The sequence below is a fragment of the Suncus etruscus genome, chromosome 10 (genome assembly GCF_024139225.1).
Source record: "Suncus etruscus isolate mSunEtr1 chromosome 10, mSunEtr1.pri.cur, whole genome shotgun sequence".
Lineage (NCBI taxonomy): Eukaryota > Metazoa > Chordata > Mammalia > Eulipotyphla > Soricidae > Suncus > Suncus etruscus.
In genome coordinates, this window is record NC_064857.1 from 108,296,396 (window position 1) to 108,313,077 (window position 16,682).

General features: G+C 38.8%; 1 non-coding gene across 1 annotated transcript; it reads right to left on the reverse strand.

The window, feature by feature from the left end:
* Nucleotides 1-16,245: 16,245 nt before the first annotated feature.
* Nucleotides 16,246-16,378, reverse strand: LOC126021116 (small nucleolar RNA SNORA51). Its single transcript, XR_007499727.1, has one exon. It is a non-coding gene; the product is annotated as a small nucleolar RNA SNORA51 (small nucleolar RNA).
* Nucleotides 16,379-16,682: the final 304 nt, after the last annotated feature.

A 16,682-nucleotide genomic window follows, 5' to 3' on the forward strand; every position in this document is an offset into this window, starting at 1 on the left:
TTTCCTTGCCTGATCAGGTATTACTGCACATTGCTGGTCATTTGGCTCAGTTACCATAGTTTATCTATTTTGTATGCATGACTTCGCCAACTCACAAGTGACAGTTAATCAGAAATAGTCATAGTTTCATAAATGACACAAAATGTAGCATAGGGATAAATTTAGGGACCAATAAAGAGATTAAAACATGACCCTTACTTTTTACTGTTTTGTAATCATGCAAATGATTAGCACAAATAAAAAAAATCAACTTTAAGAAGAAAACTGAGAAGACCTGGACACTTAAGGAAGCAGTATACAAAAAACAAAAAGAGAGCTGGAGAGTTATTGAGTATAGCAAGTAGGATATTTGCCCTGCAGACAGCCAATAAAAGTTTGATTACCCATATTCGATACCACAGAACATGATACCTGAGTGCAGAGCCAGAATTAAACCCTGAACATAGCTGGGTGAGGCCCAAATACAATTTTTTTAAAAAAATAGAAAGAGCAATTCAGCACAAAAAAAAGACAAATTGCAAAAAAAAAAAAAAAGATTAAAAAAGTCATGTAGAAAGAGCCCAGTCTCACTAATATTTAGGGAAATGTAATTAAAGTTGCCAAGGCAGTTGGCAAAGGCACAAGGAACGATTACATTTATCTACTGTAGGTTGGAGGTGTAAATTGTTCACAGGTTTTTTTAAAGGCAATTTGGCAGCACTAATTAAAATTAAAAATATATATCTAGCCTCTTTGCAACTATCTACTTACAAATAAACTCGCAAAATTTCTTCACACTTGTGCACAAAAAGTGTGACCAATGGGATCAAAGTAAATGTCAATCAGGTAGGACCATTGTAGACCGTGTGCTAAAGGAAATCTAAAATCTAAAACTTTCTGAAGTGTAACTAAACTAGTTATAAACCAGTGCATACAGAATGGTTCACTATGTACAATAAAATAAAGTCAGCAGGGTCTTCAGGTATGTAAGCAGGTAAACACAAAGAAATAGAAGCAATAAATTAACTCTGGGGTTGGGAAAAGAACAGGCAAGAAGATTAGAGGAAATATACTATTTTTTTTAAAGTAAAAAACAGGGTTTATTTAGAAATTCTGAGAAAAACCAATGGAAAGAGATAGAATGCACCCCACTGTGAAAGCATGAAAATCTCAAGTCACAAATGACTTGTGTGTGAGCATCAGGCACTATGTGCATGGCTGACAACACACCTGTGAGCTCAGGCATTTTAATTTTTATAGACATATAATTGACATATAATGTTTTAGTAGTCAGCATGATGGATGTGGTGGACTGTTTCACACATGATTTTTTAATTGTAAATATTGCAAAGGGATCACCACAGTAAGTTCAGATAACTAGTCAAACTACCACAGTGACATTTGAAAAAGATATTTATTTAGGCTTACAAAGTTATTCACAGTTGAATTTCAGGCATCCAGTGTCTCAACACTAATTCTTTTCTTTGGCTTCCATTATTATCGACCAATTTTCTTTCTTTTTTTTTCCTTTTTTTTCTTTATTTAAACATCTTGATTACAAATATGACTGTGATTAGGTCTCAGTCATGTAAAGAACACCCCCTTCACCAGTGAAACATTCCCACTACCAATGTTCCAAATCTCCCTCCATCCCACCCCACCCCCACCTGTACTCTAGACAGACTTTCCAGTTCCCTCATTCATTCACATGATTATGGTAGTTCTCAGTGTAGTTATTTCTATAACTGCACTCACCACTCTTTGTGGTGAGCTTCATGAAGTGAGCTGGAAGTTCCAGCTCTTCTCTGTTTTGTCTCTGAAAATTATTGCAAAATGTCTTTCATTTTTTCTAAAACCCATAGATGAGTGAGACTATTCTGTGTCTCTCTCTCCCTCTGACTTATTTCACTCAGCATGTTAGACTCCATGTACATCCATGTATAGGAAAATTTCATGACTTCATCTCTCCTGATGGCTGCATAATATTCCACTGTGTATATGTACCACAGTTTCTTTAGCCATTCGTCAGTTGAAGGGCATCTTGGTTGTTTTCAGAGCCTGGCTATTGTGAATAGAGCTGCAATAAATATAGGTGTGAGGAAGGGGGTTTTGTATTGTATTCTTGTGTTCCTAGGGTATATCCCTAGGAGTGGAATAGCTGGGTCGAATGGGAGCTCAATTTCCAGTTTTTGAAGGAATCTCCATATCGCTTTCCATAGAGGTTGGACTAGACGGCTTCGCACCAGCAGTAGATAAGAGTTCCTTTCTCTCTTCATCCCCGCCAGCACTGATTGTTCTCATTCTTTGTAATGTGGGCCAATCTCTGTGGTGTAAGATGGTATCTCATCATTGTTTTGATTTGCATCTCCCTGATGATCAGTGATGAGGAGCATTTTTTCATGTGCCTTTGGCCTTTTGTATTTCTTTTTTTTTTTTTTTATCAATGTGTCTATTCATTTCTTCTCCCCATTTTTGATGGGATTAGATTTTTTTTTCTTGTAAAGTGCCCTGTATATTTTGGATATTAGCCTTTTATCTAGTGAGTATTGGGTGAATAGTTTCTCCCACACGGTGGGTGGCTCTTGTATCCTGGGCACTAGTTCTTTTGAGGTGCAGAAGCTTCTCAGCTTAATGTATTCCCATCTGTTTATCTCTGCTTCCACTTGTTTGGAAAGTGCAGTTTCTTCCTTGAAGATGCCTTTAGTCTCAATGTCATGGAGTGTTTTTACCTAAGTGTTGTTCTATATACCTTATGGTATCAGGTGTGATATCAAGGTCTTTAATCCATTTGGATTTTACCTTCGTACATGATGTTAACTGTTCACTTTTTTGCAAATGGCTAACCAGTTCTGCCAGCACCACTTGTTGAAGAGGTTTTCCCTGCTCCACTTAGGATTTCTTGCTCCATTGTCAAAAATTAGGTGATTGCATGTTTGGGGGACATTGTCTGAGAACTCAAGCTTATTCCACTGATCTGAGGGTCTGTCTTTATTCCAATACCATGCTGTTTTGATAACTATTGCTTTGTAGTACAGTTTAAAGTTGGGGAAAGTAATGCCTCCCGTTTTCCTTTTCCCTAGGAGTGCTTTAGCTATTTGAGGGTGTTTATTGTTCCAGATTAACTTCAGAAGTGTTTGATCCACTTCTTTGAAGAATGTCATGGGTATCTTTAGAGGGATCACATTAAATCTGTATAATGCTTTGGGGAGTATTGACATTTTAATGATTTTAATCAACACCAATTCTACCTCCGGTATTAAATTATCCCCACCAGCATCCCCAGGTTCCCTTCTATCCTGCAGACTGCCTTATTGACAAACACATTAAAAAATCCATTGGAGTTTAGATCTCCTGCTCTCAGTGAGCTAGCTCAGTGGTCTAGATTTATAGACATACCCGCATCTATACCACCAATGGACCTGAGACCTTTGTCTCCTGCCCTTTTACTTTCTGTCTGCCTTGTCTTGCTTCTTCCCTTGATTTATTTCTTTTCCTGTACTCTAGGGCCAGGGGTTATCTAAGGACCACCCTTGAATGCACTCCTCCTGATATTCTATATACCACAGGTAAGTGAGACCATCACATACTTCACTCAACATGTCCTCCAGTTCCATCCTCATTGCAACAAATTATATGATTTTACTCTTTCTTGCAGCTGCATTGTATTTCATTGTGTATATGTTACCACACTTGCATAATTCACTCCTTTGTCACTGGACATCTCAGTTGATTGCAGACCCTAAGTATTATACTAATATCAAAATTAGTAATGCTGTGCAAAAATTTGTTAATGTTTTTGTGCCCTGGAGGTAGATACCCAGAAGTGGGATTTTTGGATCCTATGAAAGCTCAATTCTTTTTTTTTTTTTTTTTTTTGGTTTTTGGGCCACACCCGGTAATGCTCAGGTGTTACTCCTGGCTATGTGCTCAGAAGTTGCTCCTGGCTTGGGGGACCATATGGGACACCGGGGGATCAAACCACGATCCATCCAAGGCTAGTGCAGGCAAGGCAGGCACCTTACCTTTAGTACCACCGCCCAGCCCCAATTCTTATTTTTTTCTGAGAAATCTTCATATTGTTTTACTTAAGGGTTGAACCAGACAACATTCCCATTAGTAGTGAATAAAAGTTCCTTTTTTTTTTTTTATCACAACCCCACCAACATGAATTGTTCCCAGTTTTGTTATATGTAGTATTTTCACTTGTGTGAGATGATAGCTCGGTGTCATCTTGATTCAGATTTCCTTTATAACAAGTAATGATAATACCTTTTATGCCCTATTGATCATTCATCTGTCTTCATCAGAGAAGTGTCTGTTTATTTCCTCTCTCCATTTTCTGAAAAAAAATTTTTTAATTAAAACACCATAAGATAGTTTAAAAAAGTTGTTGATAGTTGAATTTCAGTCATATAATGTTCCAACACTGTCCCTTCACCAGTGTCCATTTCCCATCTCCAATTTTCCCACTGACACTCTTGTTCCCCAGACTCCATCCCCAGCATGCCTATGCCTCTATGGAAGATACTTTTCTTCTCTTTACCTCTCTCTTTCACTCTCTTACTCTCTCTCTCCTTTTCCCCTCTTAGAAACTGTAGTTTGAAATACTGATACTGAATGGGCATTATGCATATCACTTTTTTTTAATTTATTTAAACACCTTAATTACATACATGATTGTGTTTTGGGTTACAGTCATGTAAAGAACACCACCCATCACCAGTGCAACATTCCCATCACCAATGTCCCAAGGCGCCCTCCTCCCCACCCGACCCCCGCCTGTACTCTGGACAGGCTCTCTATTTCCTCATACATTCTCGTTATTAGGACAGTTCAAAATGTAGTTATTTCCCTAACTAAACTCATCACTATTTCTGGTGAGCTTCCTGACGTGAGCTGGAACTTCCACCTCTTTTCTCTTTTGTGTCTGAAAATTATTATTACAAGGGTGTCTTTCATTTTTCTTAAAAACCATAGATGAGTGAGACCATTCTGCGTTTTTCTCTCTCTCTCTGACTTATTTCACTCAGCGAAATAGATTCCGTGTACATCAATGTATAGGAAAATTTCATGACTTCATCTCTCCTGACAGCTGCATAATAGTCCATTGTGTATATGTACCACAGTTTCTTTAGCCATTCGTCTGATGAAGGGCATCTTGGTTGTTTCCAGAGTCTTGCTATGGTAAATAGTGCTGCAATGAATAAAGGTGTAAGGAAGGGGTTTTTGTATTGTATTTTTGTGTTCCTAGGGTATATTCCTAGGAGTGGTATAGCTGGATCATATGGGAGCTCGATTTCCAGTTTCTGGAGGAATCTCCATATCGCTTTCCATAAAGGTTGAACTAGACGGCATTCCCACCAGCAGTGGATAAGAGTTCCTTTCTCTCCACATCCCCGCCAACACTGTTTATTCTCATTCTTTGTGATGTGTGCCATTCTCTGTGGTGTGAGGTGGTATCTCATCGTTGTTTTGATTTGCATCTCCCTGATGATTAGTGATGTGGAACATTTTTTCATGTGTCTTTTGGCCATGTGTATTTCTTCTTTGTCAAAGTGTCTGTTCATTTCTTCTCCCCATTTTTTGATGGGGTTAGATGTTTTTTTCTTGTAAAGTTCTGTCAGTGCTTTGTATATTTTGGAGATTAGCCCCTTATCTGATGGGTATTGGGTGAATAGTTTCTCCCACTCAGTGGGTGGCTCTTGTATCCTGGGCACTATTTCCTTTGAGGTGCAGAAGCTTCTCAGCTTAATATATTCCCATCTGTTAATCTCTGCTTTCACTTGCTTGGAGAGTGCAGTTTCCTCCTTGAAGATGCCTGTAATGTCCTGGAGTGTTTTGCCTATGTGCTGTTCTATATATCTTATGGTTTGGGGGCTGATATCGAGGTCTTTAATCCATTAGGATTTTACCTTCGTACATGATGTTAGCTGGGATTCTAAGTTCAATTTTTTGCAAGTGGCTATCCAATTGTGCCAACACCACTTGTTGAATAGGCTTTCCCTGCTCCATTTAGGATTTCCTGCTCCTTTATCAAAAATTAGGTGATTGTATGTCTGGGGAACATTTTCTGAGTATTCAAGCCTATTCCACTGATCTGAGGACCTGTCCTTATTCCAATACCATGCTGTTTTGATAACTGTTGCTTTGTAGTACAGTTTAAAGTTGGGGAACGTAATGCCTCCCGTTTTCCTTTTCCCTAGGAGTGCTTTAGCTATTTGACGGTGTGTATTGTTCCAGATTAACTTCAGAAGTGTCTGATCCACTTCTTTGAAGAATGTCATGGGTATCTTTAAAGGGATGGCATTAAATCTGTATAATGCCTTGGGGAGTATTGCCATTTTGATGATGTTAATCCTGCCAATCCATGAGCAGGGTATGTGTTTTCATTTCCGTGTGTCCTCTCTTATTTCTTGGAGCAGAGTTTTATAGTTTTCCTTGTATAGGTCCTTCACATATTTAGTCAAGTTGATTCCAATATATTTGAGTTTGTGTGGCACTATTGTGAATGGGGTTGTTTTCTTAATGTCCATTTCATCCTTATTACTATTGGTGTATAGAAAGGCCATTGATTTTTGTGTGTTAATTTTGTTGCCTGCCACCTTGCTATATGAGTCTATTGTTTCTAGAAGCTTTTTGATAGAGTCTTTAGGGTTTTCTAAGTAGAGTATCATGTCATCTGCAAACAGTGAGAGCTTGACTTCTTCCTTTCCTATCTGGATTCCCTTGATATCCTTTTCTTGCCTAATTGCTATAGCAAGTACTTCCAGTGCTATGTTGAATAGGAGTGGTGAGAGAGGACAGCCTTGTCTTGTGCCAGAATTTAGAGGGAAGGCTTTTAGTTTTTCTCCATTGAGGATAATATTTGCCACTGGCTTGTGGTAGATGGCCTTCACTATATTGAGAAAGGTTCCCTCCATTCCCATCTTTCTGAGAGTTTTGATCAAGAATGGGTGTTGGACCTTATCAAATGCTTTCTCTGCATCTATTGATATGATCATGTGGTTTTTATTTTTCTTGTTATTGATGTTGTGTATTATGTTGATAGATTTACAGATGTTAAACCAGCCTTGCATTCCTGGGATGAAACCTACTTGATCGTAGTGGATGATCTTCTTAACGAGGCATTGAATCCTGTTTGCCAGGACTTTGTTGAGGATCTTTGCATCTGCATTCATCAGCGATATTGGTCTGTAATTTTCTTTTTTTGTAGCATCTCTGTCTGGTTTAGGTATCAAGGTGATGTTGGCTTCATAAAAGCTATTTGGAAGTGTTTCTGTTTGTTCAATTTCATGAAAGAGTCTTGCCAAGATTGGCAGTAGTTCCTCTTGGAAAGTTTGATAGAATTCATTAGTGAATCCATCTGGACCTGGGCTTTTGTTTTTCGGCAGACATTTGATTACTGTTTTAATTTCATCAATGGTGATGGGGGTGTTTAGATATGCTACATCCTCTTCCTTCAACCGTGGAAGATTGTAAGAGTCCAAGAATTTATCCATTTCTTCCAGGTTCTTATTTTTAGTGGCGTAGAGTTTTTCAAAGTAGTTTCTGATTACCCTTTGAATCTCTGTCATATCAGTAGTGATCTCTCCTTTTTCATTCCTGATACGAGTTATCAAGTTTCTCTCTCTCTCTTTCTTTGTTAGGTTTGCCAGTGGTCTATCAATCTTGTTTATTTTTTCAAAGAACCAACTTCTGCTTTCGTTGATCTTTCGGATTGTTTTTTGGGTTTCCACTTCGTTGATTTCTGCTCTCAGCTTTGTTATTTCCTTCTGTCTTCCTATTCTTGGGTCCTTTTGTTGAGCATTTTCTAGTTCTATTAGCTGTGTCATTAAGCTACTCAGGTTAGCTCCTTCTTCCTTCCTGATGTGTGCTTGCAAAGCTATAAATTTTCCTCTCAGTACTGCTTTTGCTGTGTCCCATAAGTTCTGATAGTTTGTGTCTTTATTGTCATTTGTTTCCAGGAACCTTTTAATTTCCTCCTTGATTTCATCTCGGACCCACTGGTTATTGAGCATGAGGCTGTTTAACTTCCAGGTGTTAAAGTGTTTCTTCTGAGTCCCTTTGGAGTTCACAAATAATTTCAGAGCCTTGTGGTCAGCGAAGGTAGTCTGCAAAATTTCTATCCTCTTGATCTTATGGAGGTATGTTTTATGTGCCAGCATGTAGTCTATCCTGAAGAATGTCCCATGTACATTGGAGAAGAATGTGTATCCAGGTTTCTGGGGATGGAGTGTCCTATATATATCCACTAGGCCTCTTTCTTCCATTTCTCTCCTCAGGTCTAGTATATTCTTGTTGGGTTTCAGTCTGGTTGACCTATCCAGTGTTGACAAAGCCGTGTTAAGGTCCCCCACAATTATTGTGTTGTTGTTGATATTATTTTTCAGATTTGTCAACAGTTGTATTAAATATTTTGCTGGCCCCTCATTCGGTGCATATATGTTTAGGAGAGTGAATTCTTCCTGCTCTACGTACCCCTTGATTAATATAAAATGTCCATCTTTGTCCCTTACAACCTTCCTGAGTATAAAGTTTGCATTATCTGATATTAGTATGGCCACTCCAGCTTTTTAATGGGTGTTTTTTGCTTGGATAATTTTTCTCCAGCCTTTTATTTTGAGTCTATGTTTGTTCTGACTATTCAGGTGCGTTTCTTGTAGGCAGCAGAAGGTTGGATTGAGTTTTTTGATCCATTTAGCCACTCTGTGTCTCTTAACTGGTGCATTTAGTCCATTGACGTTGAGAGAAAGAATTGTCCTGGGATTTAACGCCATCTTTATTTCAAAATTTGGTGTGTCTTTTGGGTAGTCTTGTCTTAGATTAGGTCTTTCAGTTTTTCTCTTAAGACTGGTTTTGTGTCTGTGAAGTTTCTGAGCTGTTTTTTGTCTGTGAAACCATGTATTCTTCCGTCAAACTGGAAAGTGAGTTTTGCTGGGTATAGTATTCTGGGTGAAGCATTCATTTCATTCAGTCTTGTCACAATATCCCACCACTGTTTTCTGGCATTGAGTGTTTCTGGTGACACGTCTGCTGTAAATCTCAGGGAAGCTTGCTTGAACGTGATTTCCCCTTTTGATCTTGCTGTTTTCAGAATTCTGTCTCTATCTGTGGGATTTGTCATTGTGACTAGGATGTGTCTTGGGGTGGTTTTTCTGGGGTCTCTTTTGGTTGGTACTCTTCGGGCATGCAGGATTTGATCACATATATTCTTTAGCTCTGGAAGTTTCTCTTTAATGATGTTCTTGACCGTTGATTCTTCCTGGAAATTTTCTTCCTGGGTCTCTGGGACTCCAATGATTCTTAAGTTGTTTCTGTTGATCTTATCATAGACTTCTATTTTCATCTGTTCCCATTCTTTGACTAATTTTTCCATTGTCTGCTCATTTGCTTTAAGTTTTTTGTCCAATCTCTCCTGCTGTATGGAACTGTTATGTCTCATCTTCCACAGCACCAAGTCTATTCTCAGCTTCTGATACCCTGTCCCAGAGCTTATCCATTTTGTCATTCACTTCATTTACTGACTTTTTTAGTCCTGTTAGTTGACATGTTATTTCAGTTTGGAGTTTTGTGATTTCTGTCTTCATATTTTCTTGGTTCTTATTAGTGTTCTGTTCAACTCGATCTATGGTTTCTTGGAGGTCTTTGAGCATCTTCTATATTGCTAGTCTAAAGTCCTTATCTGAGAGGTTGATTAGTTGGTTGGTCATTATCTGGTCCTCAGAATTGTCATCTTCATTCTTTATGTCTAATGCTGGCCTGCGTTGTTTCCCCATTGTCACACTTGTATTGTGGGTTTTTCTATGTGTTGTGGTGGTATTCGTTGTCTATATGATGCAGGCAGCACACTCCTCTGGCTCCTCCCTTTCTGGATGGGTTGACTTGCCTCTAAGGGAGGGGAGTCCTCCGTGGATGAAGCCTCACACTGGGTCAAATCTTAGGCCCGAGCATGCAACAGAGAAGACAGTCTGGAGAGAAATGTTTGCTTCTGTGATATAGCACTTTTCTTAGTGTGATTTTTTTTTCTTGTTGCAATGGTGTTCTTTCCTTAGAAAGAGTGCACGGCCGCTCCGCTTTGCTACACAGCCGTGTTCCGCTGGAGCCTTTTTTTGCCCCACTTGCAATAGTTTCATGCAAGAGGACTGTAGACAGACATATACAGTTCGCACTCACAGTTTTTCAGAGTTGGGCCCCACTGGGCAGGCGTACTGTCATGGATTTTCCTCGCCTGGTGTCACACACAGGGAGCTGGCTTTTGCAAAGTCTTGCCGGTTTTCATGCTCTGTAGTCCCTCCCTGAAAATGGCGTCTGGGCGAGCGAGGTTTCTGGAGCCTCTTTTTGCCCCACTAGCAAGAGTTTCACGCAAGAGGACAGTAGACAGACATATACAGGTCACGCTCACAGTTTTTCACAGTTGGGCCCCACTGGGCCGGTGTACTTTTGTGGATTTTCCCCGCCTGGTGTCACACACAGGGAGCCGTCTTTTGCAAAGTCTTGCCGGTTTTCATGCTCTCGCATATCACTTTATATACTTTCAGTTCCCAGTTTTTGACCAGAGTGATCATTTCCAACTATTATTGTCATAGTGGTCTTTTCTCTGTCTTAAGTGCACTTTCCTCCCATCACTTCTTCTTCCTCCTCCTTCTCCTTCTCCTCCACCTCCTCCTTCTCCTTCTTCTCCACCTCCCCTCCTCCTCCTTCTCCTCTTTCTTCTCCTCTTTCTTCTTCTTCTCCTCTTTCTTCTTCTTCTTCTTCTTCTTCTTCTTCTTCTTCTTCTTCTTCTTCTTCTTCTTCTTCTTCTTCTTCTTCTTCACATTTGTATTTCAGTAACACAGTGACAGTGAATTAGGGCCATTCCCACCACCAGTGTTGACTTCCCTCCACCATAGTTCCCCGCATGATCTCATACCTCCTCCACCTTAGCACCCTGGACTGCTAGTGTAACAAGTCCCTTTTGTGTATAGCTTGTAGTTAGGGTCTCTTGATTCTATTGTCATTGGCTTTGGTTTTGGGTATTTCAGACCATTTTTATTTCCACTCAATGCTACTGAGACAGGTTGGCCCCTAGGTTCCATCCACTTTTTTTTTTTCTCAATTTGTTGGAAGACATAGAAATATGAGACAGAACAAGAAAAAGAAAGTGGGCAGGAGCCCCTGTCTGGAAGCTATAAATATAAATAAAATTAAATGAAGAAAATAAAAAGAAAGAAAATGGGGGGGACAGATGTGGCAAAGATTTTTTGTAATTTTTTGGGAGGGGTCTATACCCGGCAACGCTCAGGGTTTACTTCTGGCTCTGTGCTCAGATATTGTTCCTTGGCAGGCTCGGGCGACCATATGGAATGCAGAGATTTGAACTGGGATCTGTCCTGTGTTGACTGTGTGCAAGGCCATTCCAGACCCTGTTTTTGTTTAGTTTTGTTTTGCATAAGCACAGAAAATATTGGGGAAATTAAAAAGAAAATTCCCTTGTCCTAAGAGATAAAGATGCCTCTACCCTTGAAGCATACTCTCATGAGACTGACTACAGGCTTCAAAATGTTAGTTATCCATCCCCAAGGACTTTCTTTATGGTGCCAGGAAACATTCTGCTCAGTCATGGTTTTGCCCATTATTTCTATTGTATTTGGTTGTTATTCTCATACTACTCTCCCCCATTTTGATAAGGTTTTCTTTTTAACTTTTCTTTATTAATCTTTGTGAGTTCTTTATGTATCTTGAATATCAATCCTTTCTCTGATGTGTTGAATGTAAATATTTCTCCCATTCAATTGTGAGTCTTTGTGTTAGTCCAGGTGTCTTGTTATAAAAAGTGCTTTAATTATATATAGTCAGACATGTTTATTTATTGCTGTTTTGGGCAACAAGCAGCAGTGCTCTGTGCTTACTCTGGCTCTGCAATATGGATCATTCCTGGTATGGCTCATGGGATCATATGTGGTGCCTGGTTGATCCCAGGTTGATTGCATGTGAAGCAAGTGCTCTATCGACTGTATTATCACTCCAGTCATTGGTTTATTATTTAACTGTTACTTTTGCCATTGGAATCATCTCATTGAAAATACCTTTGAGGCCCAAATCTTGAAGTGTTTTGCTGATATTTTTACATATTAATATATAATATAATATAATGTCATGTAATATAATATAATGTCATGTAATAATATAATATAATATAATATAATATAATATAATATAATATAATATAATATAATATAATATAATATAATATAATATAATTAATATAATTAATATATAATGTAATGTAATATAATGTCATGTAATATAATATAATGTAATGTAATATAATGTCATGTAATAATATAATATAATATAATAATATAATATAATTAATATAATATAATGTAATGCAATGTAATATAATATAATGTCATGTAATATAATACAATATAATATAATGTAATATAATATAGTATACCATATATTACAATACAATATTGTATATTATGGGCTCTGGTCTGATCTCAAGGTCTTTGATCCACTTTGGCTTGAATTTTGTGAAATGGATCCAGAGTCATATTTTATTTACATGTGGTCACCCAATTTCTGGGGAGGTATCCCAGGACTTGGTGATACATAAAGGGCAGTATTTTATTTCCCCATAACACTACTTATTTGAAGATGACCTTGCTCACTCATATCACTAGGGCTGGCTGGGGGGTGTTAGCAGGGCTGCTGGGGCTCCTCAAAGTTAAAAGACTGGGCAAAACATTTTGATATTTTGTGTCACTACTTTTTAGCCGCTTTCAATGGAAAGGTGTAGCACTGTTAACTATTGTCAGCTTCTATACATTACACATTACATCCAAAGACTAATTATTTTATGACTTGAATTTTGTAACTTTTACCACTCCACAATACCACTATTTTTTCCCACCTTCTCCCATGTCCTCTGGCAACCTCTGATCTGTGGGGTTTTTTGTTTGTTTGTTTTGGGGGGTCATACCGAATGCACTCAGGGGCTACTCCTGGATCTGCACTCAGAAATAGCTTTTGTCAAGTTTGGGGGACCATCTGGGATGCCAGGAATCAAACCAGGATGTATTCTGCCTTGTTCTGTGTTAACTGTGTGCAACCAGAGATACTGCTGTATCTCTCTGGCCCTCTGCTCTGTTTTTTCATATTTAGAAGCTTTTAAAGAATCCATATATAAGTGCTTTTCTATGGTGTTTGTCTGTTACTCCACCCTGGATTTACGTGTAGCGACCTGAGACCCACCCATTTCTGGGAGGGGTCTTGGGAACCGGATAGTAGGAGTAACTCTACCTGCAAGACCCGGCCCATTCCGGGGAGGGGTCTTGGAATAGGTAGATAAACCCGGAAGCCAAGGGATTAAGGGGCTTTTGCCTTTTGGCCCTGGTGGGCTCTCTAAGGGAGATGGCTGAAAGAGAATAAGACACAGGGCAAGCCTAGAATGGCTGTATGCTTGAAAGGTTATGAGATAGGCCACACACATGTGGTGGCTAGGGCATAAATGAAGATGATTCTTCCTGAAGCCTGCCTGTGAGTGAGTGATTTCGCGTTTCACCTGGGCCTGAAACTCGCAGGTTCATGGGGTTGCTGAGCCACGTGGCCTGGGATGGCAGACAGAGAAATCCACCTCCATCCATCGCCATCCAGCTCCATCCTTAATTATTTAATACAACATCTGGCGCTCCGAACTTTGACCTGAATCCTGGACCCAAGAAAACAGCGAATATGGTAAGATTACTGCTCTTCTGTTTCATTTTGGCTCTTTTCAAATGGAGTCAGCCCAAAGGGTTTGACCACATAAAGCCATGTTCAAATATGGCCGCAACCCCTTCCAGGGAAAGAAGGGCAACTGAAAAAAGAGAGGTGGAAGCTTGCATCACCTCCAGCCCAGGCCCAGGCCCAGAACTGAGACTTTGTTACAAGAAACAAAAACCTCGGCCTGTACAAAAACTGATTAAAAGCTTAAATTGGAAACGAAGGAGAAAAAAGACTGTATTTAAAGTGGACTGATTTTCTGAAAATGACCTGCGGCTTGAATTTGGATTTCGACTTTGGAAATTTCGGACTGAACTTTTAGTTTAAATAACTTTGAACTTTGAACATCCAAAAGCCCTCTGCAAAAAAGCTGTGGCCAAAAACTGGCTTGCTAAGTGCTGCCCTGAGGGGAAAAGCGGCGAAAAGTTATCAGCCCAGAAGCAGAAACGCCTCAGCTCAGCTTTGCTCCGTGGCAAGCCTGAAAACCTGCAACCTCATGGTCTACAGAACTGTCTGCAGGGCCTGAAACTAAAAGAAAGCCACGTGGTAAGATCAGCGTGGGACAAACCAGCAAGTTTACAGAAGCCACGTGGTGAGATCAGCGTGGGACAAATTAATCATTTTAAGTATAGGAACTAAGCGGGTAGTCTTATATTTTACTCATAGTTGGTGATGGAATAAGTTTTAGTTAGTTAGTGGTTAGAAAATAAAAATAATAGGAAGGTAATACAGCTTAGCCCATTTAAAATCTGATTTCTAACCACCTGCATCTTTGTCTTAGTCATTTTCTTTATAATTTAAATGTGTTTTGTTGTCTTTCATAGTTAATATTTTTAATTGCAAAATGTTTTACTGTGTGTATTTTAATGTACTTAGCCTGTTTTTATAATGTATGTTATGCATGTATGCTGAAGTACTTGTGTATAGGAAAGGTATAGGAACAATAAAGTTCCCCCAATATAGTTTAAAAGTATAGAAACATAAAAGTTCCGGAATAATGCTTGGTAAAAAAGCATTAATAGAATTTTAGGTTACAGGTGTAAAGTATATTTTGCAAAAATATGTTTTTGAAAAGGGCTGGTATATTAATTTTCACTTTATTACGTTGTTGCATGAAAATATTAACCCACCTTTGGCTAAAGGTGGAGTCAAAATTACAAAAGGCTCTTTTTATATTTCAAAAAAGGAGGAAATGTAGGGTACTTATCTGAGACCCACCCATTTCTGGGAGGGGTCTTGGGAACCGGATAATAGGTGTGACTTTACCTGCAAAGCCCGGCCCATTCCGGGGAGGGGTCTTGGAATAGGTAGATAAACCCGGAAGCCAAGGGATTAAGGGGCTTTTGCCTTTTGGCCCTGGTGGGCTCTCTAAGGGAGATGGCTGAAAGAGAATAAGACACAGGGCAAGCCTAGAATGGCTGTATGCTTGAAAGGTTATGAGATAGGCCACACACATGTGGTGGCTAGGGCATAAATGAAGATGATTCTTCCTGAAGCCTGCCTGTGAGTGAGTGATTTCGCGTTTCACCTGGGCCTGAAACTCGCCGGTTCATGGGGTTGCTGAGCCACGTGGCCTGGGATGGCAGACAGAGAAATCCACCTCCATCCATCGCCATCCAGCTCCATCCTTAATTATTTAATACAACATTTGTCTATTTTGGTCTGGTTTATGTCACTCAACATGATGTCCTCAATGTATACCATGTCAAAAATGGCACTATTTGTACAGATTGCCATTTACAAAAGTACATTATACATGACTAAAATGAATAAAAATAATTAAAATCAAGGTTTTTGAATGATACACAGTGGTGGGGTATGATTCTTATGCCTTTGACCGTTTCCTCCTTGAAAGTAAATGTTATCTACAGGTATTCCTATTTTTCATATTTTGTGTCCCACCCGTACTTTACCTACAAATGAAACTGTCTTTTTATTTCTTCCAACAGCAGCCTAATTTTTGATTCATCCTTACTTGAAAAGAACTGTGTATTGAATGTTCCAGGTTTGTGCATGTTTGGTAATACCAAAGGTAAATATTCCCATCCTCTCATATTTTAATGTAGTTAGGTACCACTGTGACTTTGTAATCTTAATAAGGTCAAGATATACTTGTAAAATAAGCTGTCTGAGGCATTTTTATAGTGTTTTTCAAATTATGCATTTGCCATGTCACAGGATTGTGGGAGATGTACTTTGTAAAGAAGGAGGCAAAACTTGGCATGCCTTTTATTGAAAGACAATTTTATATTCTCAATCTGTGCAATTTGTGACTCATGCTGGAACATTTTCTAGGATTAATGATAGAAATTATTTAAATTTTAGTTAAAATAAAAATTTTTAAACAAAATAATCTAGAAAATCTAACTTGCCAGACAAGGCCATGCTCTCTTTCATCATCTTATTTTATTTAAAATATTTTTATATTTTGATTATTTTAACTTGTATTTTTATTGAGACACCATAATTTTGTGTACAATAGGGCTTTAGGCATATACTATTTCTTTTTTTAATTTCTTTTGTCCCCCAATTCACAATACAGACCAGGCAAAGGGCCTGGGTTGAGGTGTATATGGGTTGCATTTATTGTACCTCCTCTTTCCATACAGTCAGTGTAAAGAACACAGCCTGTGGTAAGAATTGGGAGGCCTTTTCTTTTCTTTTTAAATGTTTTAATATTTATGTATAAAAAATCCTTCACCAGTGCAATATTCCCATGACCAATATCCCAAGTGTCCTTCCTCCCTACCCCACACAGGCCTGTACTCTAGACAGGCATTCTACTTTCCTCATTCAGTCACATATTGTTATGATATTTCTCAGTGTAATTATTTCTGTGACTGCACTAAATGATTCCTGTGGTGAATTTCATGTCAGGAGCAGGACCCATCAGTCCTCCTCTATTTTAACTCTGAGAATCATTACACAAATGTTTTTCATTTTTCTCAAAGAGC